Source organism: Mus caroli, chromosome 10, assembly GCF_900094665.2.
Source record: "Mus caroli chromosome 10, CAROLI_EIJ_v1.1, whole genome shotgun sequence".
NCBI lineage: Eukaryota > Metazoa > Chordata > Mammalia > Rodentia > Muridae > Mus > Mus caroli.
In genome coordinates this window covers 21,408,513-21,426,936 of record NC_034579.1, presented here as the reverse complement: position 1 = coordinate 21,426,936, position 18,424 = coordinate 21,408,513, and the positions used below count along the sequence as shown (strand labels likewise).

General features: G+C 42.7%; 1 protein-coding gene across 9 annotated transcripts in view; it reads right to left on the bottom strand.

The window, feature by feature from the left end:
• Epb41l2 (erythrocyte membrane protein band 4.1 like 2) overlaps window positions 1-18,424 on the bottom strand; it is a 154,731-nt gene that overhangs the window by 82,835 nt on the left and 53,472 nt on the right. The window contains exon 1 of one of the 9 annotated variants that reach the window (XM_029482273.1): window positions 3,170-3,254. The exons of the other annotated variants lie outside the window; for them this stretch is intronic. The gene's annotated coding sequence lies outside the window, so the exon portion shown is untranslated. Of the gene's footprint in view, window positions 1-3,169; window positions 3,255-18,424 lie in introns of those variants that run through there. 9 annotated transcript variants of the gene reach the window in all.

Below are 18,424 nucleotides of genomic sequence, written 5' to 3'. Positions count from 1 at the left end.
GGAAGAACTCGATGAACACCTTTGATCAAAGCACTTGGGAGGTAGACACAGGCATGTCTTTGTGAGTTTGAGGCTAGCCTGCTCTACATTGAGTTCCAGGCCAGCCAGAGCTACCACTGAGACCCTATCTTAAAAAAACAGAAAGCTTGGGAGCTGGAGAGATGGCTCAGCAGTTAAGAGCACTGACTGCTCTTCAGAGGTCCTGAGTTCAATTCCCAGCAACCACATGGAGGCTCACAACCATCTATAAAGAAATCTCATGCCCTCTTCTGGTGTGTCTGAAGACAATGACAGTGTACTCATATACATACAATAAATAAAAATCTTAAAAAAATAAAACAAAACAGAAAGCATATCACAGTCCCAAGTATGTATTTCAAACCAATAGTCTCACTATCCTACATTTCCGTTTGAAAGCATAGTATGTGAAAAAAATAATGCTCATGTGCACACATGTATCTACTTGTATACTAGAGACAAAGAATAAATGTTCTGTGCACACATGTAGCTACTCGTATATTAGGAACAAACAATAAATGGTCATGTACACATGTGTAGCTACGTGTGTACTAGGGGACAAATGGGAGACTCTCCAAGAGAAACAGAATGTGGGAAGTGAGAGAGAGTGAGATGCAGTACAGGAGAAAGGAGTTCTCCCGGAGCCCAAGTTCCATGAGATGAAGTACTTCCGCACTGCATGAGAATAGATTCACACTCTGAGAGAGCAGCAGAGCCATCTTGCCATATCACACAGCTCCAACACAGAAACAGCGTGAACACAGACAACTGCCAGGCTACTCCAACTCGGAAGCATGAAACTCATTTCCTAGCGCACAGAGTTTAATCCCTCTAATGCTCAAAGTAACTGATACTTGCTAGTCTATCTGAAATATTCTACAAATCAACCTTATCCCACACAGACTGCTTAAAAACCTATGTGCTTAAAACTTCTTTTACAGAAGTATTTTCATGGACCTTCAAGATGCCAGCAAGCCTGCACTAGCATTTGATCCTTGGACTCATGCGGTGGAAGAAATGTCTCTGACCTCCCACCCACACCTTGGCACGCTGCACACACCATCTATGCACTTAGGAAAATGCACTTGCTTGTTCCTTTCCCCTCCCAACCTCAGGACAGAGCAGAAACATGTCTTCAACAGAACACTGCAGTGCAGGGAAGCCAAACAATCTCGGCTACTCTGTGCTGAAGGAAGGAAAACACTGCACGCACCAGTTGTCTCAAAGTAGAGAGCCTTTTTGAAAGGGAAGATAAGACAGAAAGGGAAGGTCAGACTGTCACATATAAATGCTCCTGGTCGCTTTCGGCGGCTTCCTCTTCATTTGTAGGAAATCAGCAGCCAGTCGGTCTCATAAGCACAGAGATGTCACACTTCCTGTCCACACCTCCTCGCTGGCCACATCTGGTACCATGTGCCCATAAGGAGGGACATTTTTGTGAGATGAGTAAAACTTCATGTCCCCAGTGCAATGTCATACATCCGGTGGCTTCTCAATAATACTTTTATGTTGTTCCTAGTATCTAGGGAACATTTATTAGATCCTCATCAAGTAATACTTTATGGAAAAGAAAAATATACTAACGGTTTTTCAGAGCAGGATCCAACCCATCATCTCTCATGATTTTTTTAAAAAGACTTATTTATTTATTATATGTAAGTATACACGGTAGCTGTCTTCAGATGCACCAGAAGAGGGAGTCAGATCTCATTATGGATGGTTGTGAGCCACCATGTGGTTGCTAGGATTTGAACCCAGGACCTTCAGAAGAGCAGTCAGTGCTCTTAACCGCTGAGCCATCTCTCCAGCCCCCATCTCTCATGAGTTTAACAGATACCATAAAATGTACGTTTTCTGAGCTCACTGCAGCTACCCTCTTCACAGTATGCTCATCCAACTGGAACACCTGGTATCCACTTCTTGGTATCAAGTGGTAATCAATAACCAGTTACCTATTTCTGTGTAAATAAACTTAGTCTTATGGCAACAAAATAATAACTGTGTTTCTAGAGGCTCTTCCCAAATAAGCTACAGACAAATCCACCAAGGTTAACTGCATGGGATAAACACACAGGCTGCAGACGCTGCATTTTAATGGGTCATAAGACAAAAGCTTGTCAAAGTCAATCAATGCCCCAGACTATGACAAGTCCACCAAGCTGGGGCCTGCTTTCAAATCCTCTTCTGTGTAAGCCCAGGAATGCTGCAATGTAAACACACAGGCTGGGGGAGGGGGGACTCCCTCATTACAGCAGGGCAATCCCTGTGGTGTTAACAGAACCACAGAGATCACCGGTCAGTCACAGCATACCACTTTCTATTGTTAGGAGTAGCAATAGAACCAGTTAGAGGTTTCTCTTCGTTTTTAAAGAGTCCTAGATGAGTAGATTATATAAAGATAAAACAAAACTTACTTAATCCCATATAAATGTCAGAATCTAAGCAACTGAATGAATCTCCTCAGTATGGCAAAATTAGGTATTTAGAAACAAAAGACAGAGAACAACATTATGAAAAACAGCATACAGGTCTTGACAACAGAAACTGTAGATGCTGAAACTGTGGGAATTCCCATCTCTTAAGAGCTAAAGAAGAATTCCCTTTCGTCAGATCCATTAGGGAAATTCTATAAATTAGTACTACACTGAGATTTTCACCCTTAATGGGGGGGGGGGGAACCCAAGAACTATGCAGCAGGCCACGGCCTTCACAGTGCATTCAAAAAGAATTGAACCTCATTCAGTTCCACAGGCAGGAGGTGTGAGCCACAGGTAAGGCAGGAGGACAGGTGGATGACAGAAACCAGCCTCACCGTGACTTACTCACCGCTGCATCTGAAACAGCTACTTGTGTTAGATAACACACAAAACTCAGCATTTGCCTAGAAAAATGCAAATAACTAAACAAAACTTGGGCCACTAAAATACACATATGCATGCAGTCACACACACACACATTTTTAAAAGGGCTTACAGCAAATTTAACACAACATTCTATTCCCAGAGTATGCACAACCAAATCTCACCTACTCGGTACAGTGCCTCACCTACTCGGCACAGTGTTTGTCGTATTCTACATTTTCAACCTGGACATTTAATCACACTGTCAACAACAAACTTCCTTTCCCAAGTAGAAACAAGTAAGCAAGTACCATAACCCAACTGCTCCCACAGAACTCTCCTGCTCATACGCGCACTAGCAAGCAGCATCCAAGTACAGCCAGCCAGCTCTCCTGCTTCCTGTCATTGGAAGCCTGGTAAGCTGATGGAAATCCAGTTCCCAAGCTTAGTGAGCGGCCCCACCCAAGTGGACCCTGTGGGATGGAGAAGGCATGCTCAGTAGAAAAGCTCAGCTTGCTTCCAAGTCACTTCATTCCTCAGCTAGAAAATTCATGTGGCCTGACGTGCTTCCTGCTGCCTCTCCTATGCAGTTAACTACATGAAGACTGTTGCGGTGATAAAACTGCAGTTCTGTAACTGCAATTTTCATGATTCAACCATTACTAAGAATGCCTTTCTCATTTAGTTAGGTTGTTTACATTTTATTTATTTACTTAGAGGAGAGAGGGAAGGAGAGAGGGAAGAGGGGAGAGAGAGACAGACACAGAGAGAGAGAGAGAGACAGAGACAGAGAGACAGAGAGATGGAAAGACAGAGAACAACTTCTGCAAGTCAGCCCTTCCCTCACCTGGATCCGGAAATCAGCTCAGGTCATCAGGTGTAGCAACTGGCATCTTTACCCACTGAGCGCTCAGTTTTATGGTAGTAATTTTTGTTCCCCTCAAGAGCCAAAGACTCTAACATCAGGCATGAGAAACTCTTTTGAGCTGTTAAGGCTGTCCAAGAAACTCCCAAAACATCTTAAATTACTGCTGTTGCCTTTGGTTGCCCCACCCCATCCCCCCACCCCCCACCCCCCACCCCCACCAAAGGTGGAAGTAAATGGTCTTCAAAGGTTAAAAACAGTATTTTCTAATCATAAGGGAAACATTTTAGATATTTCAATAAATAAGATTCCACTTGTACCATATGGTCAAGAAAGAATAATGTTTTCTTCATGAGAAGACTTACTCAAGGTTAAGTTTTTATAGTAGCTCCAAAAAGATTCCTTTATCAAACTACACAAATGTAAACTTTAGTGTTGTTCTATATAATGAAAGCATACTGTTCCCAGTTTTCACTGCACCATGAATGAGCAATTTGCTGAGATTCTCAGTAGAATTCATTTTATTTAATTCAAAGAATAATCCTGTCTGCATACTTTTTAATTGTAACCTATTTTAAACGTATTTACACTAACTTGTTCTGTACATTAGGAGTGTATACAAGTATGCACACCATAGTGAATGTGTAAAGCTCTGAGGAAACTTACAGGAGCTAGGTCCCTCTCTCCACTGTCTTAGTCTCACTGCTAAACTGAGGTCTTCAGACTTGCCAAAAAGCACCTTACCCACTGAGCATCTCACAAGCCTTTAAAACACATTTTGAATAAATACCGGTCATACGAATGTATTACATACACAGTTCTAGACTACTTCTGTGGAATAAAGAAACCTAGCAGCTACTGACCTACAGCACAAACACCAGTGCCCTAGGCATCAGCCAGCAAGTCTCGGAGCTCTAGCTCAGACCTCTACCACACCAGCGTGCCTTTCTTTTCTTTACCATAGCTGTAAAGTCAGAAACGTGTCCCCGCTAAGATCTGCACTGAGTACGTGGAGGCTTCAGGGTATAGCAAATGTAGAATGTGCTTGTGGAGGACAGGTCCTCTGCTAAAAACCTGTGAGAACACCAGAGATCTTACACCGCACCCACCAGGTCTTACTCGGAATGCCCTGCCAATTCCAACGTGCAACCTCCAGAACTGTGAGAAGCGATATCTGACGTCTCAGCCGGCCAGGCCAGTCTGTGGTGGTTTGTTCCATCAGCCTGACTCCTCACAGCCATGGGAGTCACCTCAGCTCCTGAAGCTTCAAACTGAAGACCCCATTCATGGGACACATGAACCTCCTAACTGGAGAGACCAAGAGAACTAAGAAGCAGGACAACTTTCGTGGCACTGGGATTTACAAATACAACCCAACGATAGTAAATGTGTTCCTGCACTCAGACGTCGGTACAGAGGAAAGCGAAAATTACACCAGTCTGCTCCAAAGCAGGCGACTTTCCATCTCTCTTATCAATTTTAACACCTTTGGTTTCTAGATTATTAACTGAATCCAGTTACAAAGCTTAGCCACTATATTGCCAGCAGAGACTTCTACAAATGTTCATTTCCATGTAAGCTATTGTTTCTGAAAAGGTTTTAAACAATTCAGAGTATACAAGCTGAAACACGGCTTGCCTTTTGTTGACAGACACTTGTATATGTTTCATGCACCTTTGGAAAAATATTTTTAAACTCTATTTTTAATGCTGTATCATCACTATCATAAAACTGAAATAAGAAAGTTTATCTTTAAAATGTGGTTTGTATAACTAGTCAAGAGAATTGTTTGCTAGGGTGGAAAACATTATCCTTTATTTGTGGACAAGAGTCTATAGCAATTTTAATATTAAACCCCAGGGTAACTTGATTTTTTAAAAACTGTTTTCCACCAAAAAAAAAAAAAAAAAAGGACTGAGAAGGGAGGCAGGAGAGCACACAAGAGTGAGCACATGCCTAGTCCCTGAAGTCCTGAGGCTGTGCAGGACTGCTGGGAATCTGAGATGAGCCAAGGTTACAACAAGCAAGGAGAGAGAGAGAGAGAGAGAGACAGAGAGACAGAGACAGAGACAGAGACAGAGAGACAGAGAGAGACAGAGAAGAGCACGCAGAGGACTCAATAATCTGGCAGTCAGCTCAAAACTCCAAACCCTGAAGTGTGCAAACGCCGTGCAAAAAAAGTTCTGGGTATCATGAAAGGACCAGGGGACAGCAGAGTTCTTCAGGAACATCTCTACTCTGCATCTTCCTTTAAAAAGTGAACACCCATCACCTGCAAAACCTATACTACAGCATGCCCTGCCCAGCTGAAGAAGGAAAAGGAAGACAAAACGAAAGGAACGAAAACAGAAACGAGGCTCTTTTCTATATCCTAATGCCAAGAAAGAAAGAAAGAAACAAAGAGAGACCCACCAGCTCCAATACAAGAAGTGCAGATCTAAAGTACTTCGCAGCCTGCCCCATCTTCTGTACTCAAGAAAAAGCCAGTTAACTCCTAAGGACAGCTACCAAAGGACAACTGCTAAAAAACATCTCTCTTCAGGCTAAAGAGGTGCCTGGTGGCCAGGAGCACTTACCACACCCGTAGAGGACTGGGGTCCATTCCCAGCCTACAGGGCAGCTCACAGTTGTAACTCCAGTTCAGGGGGCCAGCAGCTTTTCCTCGGGCACTTGCATATATGCAGGCAAAACACTCACAACTACCTACTTACTTCACCTGGGAGGGCATTAAACTTACACTTGACCCATTTAAATAATATTCTCACGCTGCCCTTTACCTAAGTCTATAGAAGGAAGGTATCAGCCACTAAAGTCTTTAACAGGATAGGTGTTAGGATCAATAAAAAAATGACCATAGAACCTGCCAGTGAAGTGCCAACACTACCAGAACGCAGGAGACTATTAAACAAAAACCTTCAATGATCAGCTTTTTTCTGACTGAATGTGTCCTATATTAATTTCATTTTTAAAAGAAAAGATATTAAAATACAATAATCTGAATAGCCAACATGATTTGTTTATTTTTTTCTCAATATGCAAAATGAAAACAATTTCTCCAACCTACCCACCTCCAGTAGTTTCCCTTCAAATCTTTCCTCGTCTGGCTTTTAAAAGAGCCATCACTGGGGATGGAAGATGCCAGGGAGGAGGACCTGCGTTTGGGTCCACAGCATCCACACAGAGCTGGCCTCAGTGCAGTGCATCTGTAAACCTAGCAATGTGCGGGAGGGCCAAGGGGAAGACAGGCACCTCCTTGAAGCTCACTGACAAGCCAGCCTAACCCATCAATAAGCCCCAGCTTCAGAGAGATTGACAAATAATGTAGAGAGCAACTGAGAAAGACACACAAGGTCTGGCACACACGTGGACACACGCCCATACACATGTTCACGCATTCACACAAAGCACATGGATATTCCTCACCCATTTTTTTCTTTTTAAAAAATAATGCTATCATTAACATAAAGAGGCCATATGGTCCAGTGGGTAAGAGTGCTTGCTGCCAAGCCTGACAACCTAAATTCAATGCCTTGGACTCACGGGCTAGGGATGGACCAGCTCCCAAAAACTGTCCGCAGACCTTTGAACTCACTCCTGTCCACACACAATGTAGACAAGTTATAAGACAAAAAGCAAGTTGTATGAAGCTGAACACAGATTGCTTCTATTAGAAAACATGAAGGTGCTACCTGATGGGCACAGCCTGGGGAGGTACACCCTGAGCCGGTACACCTCCCGGCACTTTAGCTTGGCACTTCTGCTGACGTTCCTTCTGGAGATCAGCAGCCTCCCAACCGCAGCTCCACAGCATCCTACCTGGAACTAGACTTCTGCATGTGCTTCTGTGACTTCAGCACTCAAACTTGAATTGAAGAAGACAATCGTACCCCTGAGTAAAAACACACTCTCAACACAAGTGCTCTCGGTTTAACACAATACACAACTATGTGCCAGCAAGCCTGTAGATTATCATTGCTTTTGCCTAAGAGATCTTGATTTTGGTTCTGAGGCTACAGACCTCTAAGGAAAGTGGCTCCTGGCAGCATGAGAGGAGGGCTGGAATATGTATCTGTAAGCACGATAAGGGAAGCACAGACAATTCAACAGTAAGTAACTGACTGATGAGGGGAGAAGGCTCCCAAAGTGACCTTGAAGGATAAGGGGGAGCTTCCTGGCAGATGATAAGTAGGCATAAGTACATTCCAGACTGTGGGAACAGTGGGGAAGGGCCTGGGACCATTAAAGATAAATGTGCTGCAGAGAACGGGGAGTACCTCATCTGCCTGGAACATGGGGCGGGGAGTAGAGGTGGAAAAACGGAAGTCACAGCCAAACAATGCCTGGTCAGTACTAAACTCAGAAGTTCTCACTGGAGCCTGTAGGCAATGGAAACTAATATTAACTTTGTGTCTCTGGACGACTGCTCTGGCAGTCTGAGAACAAGTGATACAATGAAAGGAAGCTGATAACACCATTGCCCCAATGATTCCTGAGGATTCCTGATGGGGCAACTGAAGTACAAAGAGGTGGGGTGCGGAACTGGTTGGTGAGCAAACAGACACGACTGATAGTTAGCTAGGTGGTGGAGGAAAGAACAGAGTTCCTTAAAGTCAAAAGACAAAAGAGAAATACAACTGGCCTAAAGAACCTTCCAAAGAGACCAGGAATAAGAACAAAGGAATCAAAGCTACTTGGATGGTACTTGACTGAAGAGTCTATACAACACTAGACTGAAGAACGAAAGGCTGGGTAGTGACAGAATGACAGAGGCTCGAACTGCTAGGTCAGGTAGTGTCAGAGGGGACGGAGCCCTGGGGCAAAGGGGGTAAAGGAAGACATTCCCAATGAATTTTCAAGGTGTGAGATGACAAGAAGGAAGCCAGCCATCAGAATGTGAATGCTCGGAGGCATCCAGACACACACAGGAAGGCAGCTGCAGGGACTCACAAAGGTTAAGGGGTGCTAAGAGAGTGTGGTGCAGGAGGGAGAGGCAAGCAGGCCACAGAAGCTCTGCCTGGCTGGCACTGGGAAGGCAGGAAGCAGTAACTACCACACCTCACAGAGGGCAGGATGACACATGCTCCACGTATGTAACCTGAAGCACCAATGTCTTAGAAGAGAGGGGAAATCGCTTCTAATGAGGGACACCACACACACACACACACACATAATGCATGTAAACAAACAGGAAGCACACAAGAACCCTTGGGCTAAACAATTTCAAAGAGAAGAGATTGTTCCCTTCTGCTTTGTAACTTCTCAGTGTTTGGAATTTCCTGTATAATCTTTCATCTTCTGATATATAAACTTGATCTGTAAAGCAGAACTTAGTAAACTACCATGAGGAACACAAACAAATAAGTGTCAATGTACCTATAGGATGTATGAAGGCAGAGAACTGAAAAACTCACCACTAAAGGGGAAGAGCTTAAGGAAGGGCGGTCAGTTCTCATCAGAGTGTTTACCAAGGGCGCAACTACATTTATTTTACAAGATAGAAAAACTACAACTGTGATTCCTACTCTGAAACTGTGAGGCCTGAGTCTAATAAAAGCTCAGTTCACAAAATAACCAGTGAAGACCACCAGCACCAACAGGACCCCATAAGAACATGTGAGGTTAGGAGACAGTGCTCCTTTTATAGAGTTGAACCCTTTCCAGGGTGGGCTTTAAGATGTTCTGACGGTACACACAAACACTATCTCTGGAAGGGAACCAAAACAGCACAGCTGCAAGCCATCTTCCCCTGCTGTTGGAAGCCACTTGATCGCAGCCCCTCCCTTTCAGAGAGAGTCTATAAAAGCCAGAAGCAGGACTAGTTTCCCCTACAAACTGCTTAGTGGAACTGCACTCTCCTGATCCAAACTTTAAAACTAATATACATAATAGTTGCTTTAATTTACAGTGGAAAACATGAAAACTTGAGAAAAAATCCCTATTTGAACCAAAACTAAAGTAGATAAACTTACATCTGCAAGTTACAGCCTGCCACCATCATCTCAAACAGGAAATTTGGATCTACGGTGGCAGAAATTTTTTTTTTCAAACTTCTGAGTAGTAGTAGTAAAAAACAAATTAAATAATTTGTATTCATATTAAGAATATTTATTTGAACTTCATATTTATGGTATGTGGCTATTTCATGACAGCAAAAACTTTTCAGAAAAAAGCTATCTTAAAAGCACTGAAGTAATACCAAGGCATACTCTGGCAGCCCAATGGGCACCTCCTGACACTGTCACTCCCAAGGCAACAACAGACTCTCCTAGTCAAATACATCATCTGCAGGCAAGAGAAAAAGCAACACCTACTTCTCAACAACCAAAAATAAATAAAAATGAAAACACAAAGAAATAGGCCTCCCCAACTTTCAAGCCCTACTATTTAGATAAGCGCCAGGTGCAGTTAACCACAGTGTGAGTGTATAACTTCAGGAGTTACAGACGGAGAACGTAAACTTCTCATCCTGAACAGCTTGCAATGTTACCTGAACCTAGCAAAACCCTGAAGGACAGCCTGTGCCTACACACAAAATCATCCCCGATCTAAACCAAAAGGCTGAGTGACCCTGACCCTGGTCCCCACGCCTGAGACCTGTGCTGGTGCTACTGTTTAAAGTCAGCAAAGCATTTGACTCAGCACAGTGACCCTGCCTGCTTCAGGAGCAACTCTCCCAAATCACAAACATCCTCACTTTGATTTCAAAATCTCTGCAAGCAAGTACTTAGAAATCCATTTCCTATTAAGATAGAATAAGGCTCAGAGAAATTAAACAGCTTCCCTTAATGGCATAGAATGTAAATCCCATGGTAGCTAACCATCAGGCTTGGGTTTCCACAAGTCAGCTGTGGAATTCTACTTCAGAATCCTGACCACTAAATGTGGCGTAGAACCTTAGCCTATTTTATATGAGGCCTTTTAATACTGCACTGTGGTTCTTGCATAAGTCCACACACCTTAAAGCCCAACTGTCTAACACAGTTGTCTGCACAGCCCCACCTCCCTACCATTCACATTTGGATACAGACATTTCCACAAACAGGACTGCTCTAATAAATTTTCTCAAAAGCATTTTTTTAGATATATACAATACATTATAAAATGTGGGGAAAAACAAAGTCACAACCTGAATGAGCATGTATGTGACAAATGTCTACCACACAGAACATGTGAAGGAACTTGAAACCAAACTCAAAATCTGGACAAGTGTTGAAAGACACTTCTCACAGTATTTACAAAAGGCCAATCACAACACGAAAAAAAGTTTGAGATTACTCATTATAAAATCAAATTCACTTTGTAATAGTTCTTCACACCCACTGGGATAGCTGTTTTAAGAAAAATGAAGATGAAAAGTTATTTGAACAGTGTTAGTGTGTAATCCCAGCACTTGGAAGGCTGGGCCAGGAGCTGAAGACCAGTCTGGAGTACAAAGCAAAACCATACCTGAAAAATAAAGCGAATATGCACATGCCTGTGTGTGTGCACGAGAACGCACATACACAAGGTGTTCATGCGAATCTGGAAAACCTAGAGCCTGAATGCTCTGCTGATGGCAATGGGAAATGGCAGTGCAGGCTCAGGGAGTACGAGTGACTGTTTAAGATGTGCACAGTTTCTTCTATGCAAGAGGAAAGGGTTTAAGGTTCCACAACATATTTGGCTGTAGTACACAAACAATGTAGAAAACCATGTAAAGAACCCAGGATGGACAAGGACACACAGTAGAAGCAAGGACCAAATAGGAAGCTGTGCAATAGGCAAGAACGGAAAAGTAAAGGACATCCTACTTGACACATCCTTGCTCAGTCATGTGCACTGAAGTCCTAGTCACAGTGTCTAGAAAATGGACACTGACAACCTAAACATCCTCTACCTGACAAGTGTTTATGAGGCTGTGGATCATGCACCCCACTGAGAACTATCCAGCTGCAAAGAGAACAAAATCTGCAGCTATGTGCAGCTCATATCCTTAGGCAAGAAGATGTATATTTGCAATAGACAAGAAGCTTCGACATTACAGAACACTGATCACAGTGCAGTTATGGAGTCCAACCCTGAGTGATGTACCAACCATGTAACGCCTGTACCTCAGGCTCAGGGCTCACTGAAGAAAATAAGGGAAAAGATTCTAAAAAGGCAGGGGAATGGGAATTTTGCTTTGAGATTGACTCTCAGGAAGTTATACCCTCCATGTCTCACCAACATGGCAGTCTAAACATCACCTGAGCAGGGACAACACCCATAGACTTGCTAATGTTGAAGTAGGAAAGAAAGTCCTTTAAGCCTCAACCCTAAACTCAGCTCTGCAGGCAACGAAAGAATGCTGGGAGTGGGGGACACCGTCTTCCCTGGAGAAGAACACACCAGCTGAGTATCCCATACCAAACAGTTATCCCTGTAAACATATATAAAAATATGATTTTATGGACTAAGCAGGCTGTGTGTGTGTGTGTGTGCATCAGCAATAGAGAAAAGCGCTATGAATCTGAAACAGAGTGGAGGTACAAGGGAGGATCTGGGGAGAGGAAAGGGAATGGGGAAATGATATAATCTAAACGTTTTTTAAAATTATAATTAAAAGAAGGCAAGATCTACCCAAGCTTAAGCTTGTTAGCACTGCCTTTGGAGGAGGCACTGAGGTTAGATAAGAAAATAAGGTCTAATCTATAGTTTCTGAAGAACTAGAGAAGGAAGTAATAAAGAAATCTGCTCAGTGTTGCACTGTTCTAATAAACCCGATCCTTTGCTGCTTAAAACACAGAATTAAAAACACAAGCACTTCCCAATGTTGGATATGAACATTAAAGTCAGCCATGAACAAACTCACCTATGTGACATCTGTGAAATAGATAAACTCAGAAATATTCAACAGAATGGTGAGAAGAATGTGGCCAAAGAGATTAGGAACAGGGGTGGGGGGGGGGGCGTTTAAATATCTGAGCAGTAGAGCCTTTCACTGAAACCATTATCACAGGAGGAACAGTGGGGGAGTGAGGGAATACATTCAACTTTGGATTGGGTATCAATAAAACAGAGACAACCATAAGTGGAGGTAAACTGAAATCAGACAATTATTCAATTAAACTGCATAGACAGAAGAGGGGAAAACCGATGAAATAGAAAACAAACGGCAAGACAGTGCCCAGCCACACTAAGAACTACATGTAATCATCTAAAGGCACCAATGAAAAGACAGAAAGTGTTATGGTGAACAAAAAGGCAAGGGCCAACTTTATGTTATGTACTGCAAACAAAAGCCAAGGCTTAGCTGGCTCAGGCAAAGCAGAAGCCGTGTCCCCAGGTAACGGAGGCTGCCATCCACTGAGCCAGGGAAATCAGTACCAAGATCAGCCTCAAGACCCTGAGTGTCGTGAAGGGGAAGCTGCACAACGAGGTTACTTCAAGGCAAAACTGTCTGATTACATTATGGAGATGGTAGTCCAAAAAATGGACTGAAGCAAATGACAAAAAAAAAAACTGTCTGTTTCTAAGAACAATACAGTTCAGTTTACCATTTGCCTTCATGGTTATTACATAAACTCAACTCTGCTACGAAGGAATGCGCTAGTCCAGTGGTTCTCAACCTGTGGGCTGTGACCCGTTTTGGGAGTTGAGCAACCCTTTCACAGGGGTCTCATATCAAATATTTACATCAAGATTTGTAACTGCAGCAAAATTACAGTTCTGAAGTAGCAACAAAAATACTGTCATGGTTGGGAGTCAGCACAGCACAAGGAACTGTAGAGACCCTTCCTAGCTACTCTAGTCTGAAACCTGAGAGCAGCCCCGCTGACAGCCACAAGTCTTCAAGGGGACAAGAGAGACACAGCTATGGTCCTTCCCCTTGCCATTTCTAGCACTAGACCTGAAAAAAGAAATTCCAGGGCTTCTCCAAATTCATAGGAGCAAAAATGTCAACAATGAAACCTCTGAGGGAGATAGCACCCTCTGAGGATGGGATAGATATACCATCAGAACCAGATGTTCTCACTGATCAAGACCTCAGTCTTGCACAGAATTCCTTATCTCAGAAAACACCTAGAGCGGCTGCTTCTTGCCTTTCTACTGAGAGTTACCAAACACCTGCAAGTAGAAATGAAGTAGAAATGAGGGTGCAATTCCCGCAGCAGCCAGACAGGGGTGTCCTAGGCAAGCAAGCAGATGTACAGAGGGCCAGGATGAGAGCAGGACGGCTAGCACTGCTTTAGTCCTTTCCCACCTCCCTCATCTACCACGTTCGTAACATGGCTCCACTGTGGCTGTCTTCAATGTAGACAGAAAAGTCACGCTAGTCATAGGAAGTCATATCATGCCTGATATGCAATGGGTGAGTAAAAGAACATTTGATGAATTTATAAGCAACGGCATATAATCATGGAGTAAAGGCTGCTACTAGCTCCCCATTCTAAAGAAAGCACACCAAGACTCAATGTGCTCCTGCCTCTCCATCCAGGCTAACTGCTGTACATCCTCTTGTATTTCTACCACTGACTATGTTGTCATTTCTTAAGTCTTATTACCAGTGTCTAGAACTCAGCAGCTCTGTCTTCTTTAGGTTGCATCTCTCAGCCCACCACATGGAAAGAATGGACATAAAAGTGCTTTGTACTGAACAGCAGCAATTACCAAAGTCAGCTCCTCAACTGGCATCCCAACTTCCCATTGTTTCTCTCCAGGAATTTACTGCTAGTCTTGACTTTACTGATAGACAACTTGGATTTGTCCATAAAGTAAGTAACAAAAAAAAACAAAGAACTAATGACACTGCAGTAATGCCAAGGCTATTGATAAAATTTCAAGGATTATTTTTATATTTACCTAAAATTATACACAAGGTTGTGTGTGGGGGTATGGGTGTGTTCGTGTTCACATGTGTGTGGTTGTATATGTGCACATGTGTGTGTTAAAGGAAATTAAGCTACTTGAACTGACAATGCTCCCGACAAAAAAAAACAGCCTAAGACACCTCCTTTCCAATGGTTGATTAGGGAAGTCCACAGGACCCCCACAGTATTGTGGATTATGGACATGGTCTTGGTTGCCTCCCAGGAGTTGAGAGTGACCCCTATAACTGAAGATCACACACAGTTAGGGTACAAGACTTCAGGTAGATCTGACCTAAAGCCTCCTTCTGAAGTCTGGCTTCCTTGGCACCTGAAGATAATTCTATGCAGGCTGCCAAGGGAGGAAGCAATTAATAGTTCCTCCCCACTGCCTTCCACTGCCCCTCCACAGCCCACACCCTTCAACTCCAGCCACACACCAACTTCTGCAACAAGAAATGCATCTCCATGCTCCCATGTACACTAATGCAAACCTTTATCTTAGGTCTACACTGCCCAGTTCTTATGACTACACTTAAAAGCAAACAAACCAACAAAATATACGACATGATCTTCCAGATCCAAGACTGAAAATAGGCACTAAGTGAGCAAATCCAGCAATGCATCTACTACTGATTTTTCAGTTACAAAATATGTAGAATGACACTTGGGCCTGAGTGGACCCCAATAGTTGATTGTGAGTTGATGGAACATATACAAATAACAAAAGCCATGAAACAGAAATCTAGATGACAAACACCACCAGCTAAATTCACCACGAGCAGAATAAAAGTAGGATTTCAGAAAGTGTACTAAAATGGGCTAAGTCTAACACAACTTGTTTTCACAATGATTCTGAGATGCAGCACAACACTTGAAGCAATTCCTCCCCATGAAAAGGACAGAGGAGACAAGGAATGACAGGAGACAAGACAGGCCCCAGGCAGCACTGCTCGCTCCAGCTCGCCCTCTCACTCTCCTCTCCCCCGCCTCCCCCCTCTCTCTCTCTGCCATCCACACCCTATGAACCACACAACCAGTGTGCAAAGATTTGCCCTGGAGAAGTAAGGGCTTGTATGTGTGTTCTGAGGTGTACACGAACACACACACACAGAGAGAGAGGTAACCTCCCCTTTGCCCTACTTGTATAAACCTTTCCTCCCTCATGGTCAACACTAATCTGATGATTACATATTCAACAGGTATGGTATAGAAATAACTGGGAACCATATCAGATCTTCCCTCCCAATCCTTTCCTATTCTCCTTGGTAATTTCAGGTTGACCAACTAGAACAAACTAAACAGCAAAGTTTTAACTCAATAAGGTATCTGCTTTTTCTGTTCTGTTTCTATGTAAAGTTAAGCATCCTTGCTCTATCCCAAAGTAAGGAAATAAGGAAGTTCAGGTTACTTTTCTCTTCCATAGACCATTGGCCCCAGAATCTTTACGTTCCCTTCACTGAGTAGTGGATCAACTTGGACCCCAAGTTATACAAGAACACCCATAAAAAAAGAAATTTTAATTTTTGTCACGGAGTTGATTTGAACAGGATCTGCCTATACCAATCTTTTATTTGCCTTTTAAAGAAACTGATGGAATATCATGACATGGGGCTTGAAATCAGGACAACCTGGCACGGCTGATGCCCAGATAGACACAAACACTGTTAACCCCCATGTCCAAATAACAAGCGTCAGATCACATTTGAACCAGCCCTTGAAAATCTGCAAATCATCTCTCCAGGCCAAGTTAAGGCTATGTGATCGGATCTCTATTTCAATGGTTCCTTAACAGAAAGGACCTGCTCTATGTCTATGATCTCAGAAAACTTCCAGAATGGTAGCCGAGCCCTTTCTGTGTCACAACTGTAATCAATTAATATAGATACCTGTTACCAAATACAAGCTTTCAAATGAAGTTAATGTTTCCAAACACTAACTCTACCTGTAGAGCACAGATTTTTTTTATTATTATTATTGCCCTGTTGTCAAAGGAAGGTAATTTTAAAAAGAGAATGCTGCTGTGTTAATACACACATGTATACCTACAAACCAAAGACTAGGAATGTTTAACCAAAATAGGAGCTGCTAATTCCAGAAATATGGGCACTGGGAGATCTTGTTCTATTGTATTTTGCTATTACCAAGTTTTCTGTACATAATATGTGCTGATACTGTAATAAGAAAAAAGGTAGGGTCATCAAGATGGCTCAGCAGGTGAGGGTGCTTGTCACTAAGTCTGATGTAGTGATAAACATGGTAAAAGAGATACAGCTCCCACAAGCTATCCTGATATACACAGACATACACAGAGATAGATAAAATAAATGTAATAACAATTTACACATAATACACAATCCTTGAAGAGGCAGAGTCTTCTCCCTTTGTTTTCCGCCCACTGAGAGTTTTAGAGGCAGTAAAAAGAAGATTAAAGGCTCCATCCTTTTACCAAAACACTGTTCCATGTGCAGGAGATTTATCTGAACACAGAGGTGTATTCATGTGTTCTCTGAGCACAGGCACACAAACTGCTGGACTCTAAACGAGTCTTCTGGACACTGTTACGCCAAGGGACTTTCAAAAGTCTCATCTCAGCTGGATTCAAAAGAATGAAAGGAATTTCCTGCATTTTATTCAAGGCAATTTCCCAGAAGATTTTTGCTTCCAATTCTTTTGAATACATGGATTAAGACCACTTGGCAAATAAATCCAAAGATATTTAAAGAGCAATACATATCAACATGAACTGAGAGTCCTTCTCAGGAGTCATTCTGTGAAGTTGGCCACGGAGTCAATCATCTGTGGTCACATCCAAGTGCCGAAGAAATCATCTGCTTTGGGACCACCCAAGAACACATAGCACACATGTTCAAGGATGGAGAAAAAGTCTCTGTTTTGTTATCATATGACAAGTGCTATTGTTTAGTTTTCTCTATAACTCCATTACGATACCAACCACAACGCATGCATGATTTAAGGACTTACTTTTCAGAACTGCAAAATGGCATCTGTAGAATGTCTCAAGGGAATAACAAAGGCACTTCTTTAGCCTGACAAAGAGCACTGTTTCCACTAAAAACAGAGCTGTTGACTTTTGGAGGGAAAAACCAGTAAAAATTTACAAAGCAGAACTAAAAATGCAGAATAACAGTCTACAGAGAAAAACTAAAACTACTAGGGCACAAATTTCCCTCATTTCAACATGGAACAGAGTTTAATTTAAAAAAAAAAAAAAAGAACAAAAAACACTTTTTATCTGCAAATGTGAAACTTACAAAGAAAAACTAAAACAAAAGTTATCAGCAGAAATATTTTTTTCTCATCCACCGCAATGTGTGAGAGTCCGGTGCTGCTGAGGCAGCTACAGCAGCCTCCCAGGACACTTCCTCCCTCAGGACCACTTCATGAGAACCCAGTCAATGCTTCCCTCTACAGCTTAGGACACTAGGTGTCAAGGAGACCAAGTTTTAATTTCCAAATCCTTCACTTACCAGTTAGCACTCTGACTTTCCAAGACTATGAACAAGGAGGAACATTCGAGTAGTTTAGAGACAACCCATTTTCAAAATAGCACAAGAGCATCCCTAAAACAGCACTACAAATGTAGCTAGATTAATGACTCTGGAAAAGAGAAATCAAGATATACTAACTCAGTCAACCAAGTAACATTTTCAAAATCCTATTAAGAGAGTCCCTTTAGAAATGAATCAGGAGGGCTGGTAGACCCTTAGTGGTACACACCTCCCACACCAAGCACAGGGCTCCTGGGGTGCATTCCTGTACTGGCTATTTTTGTGTCAACTTGACACAGCTGGAGTTATCACAGAGAAAGGAGCTTCAGTTGAGGAAATGCCTCCATGAGATCCAACTGTAAG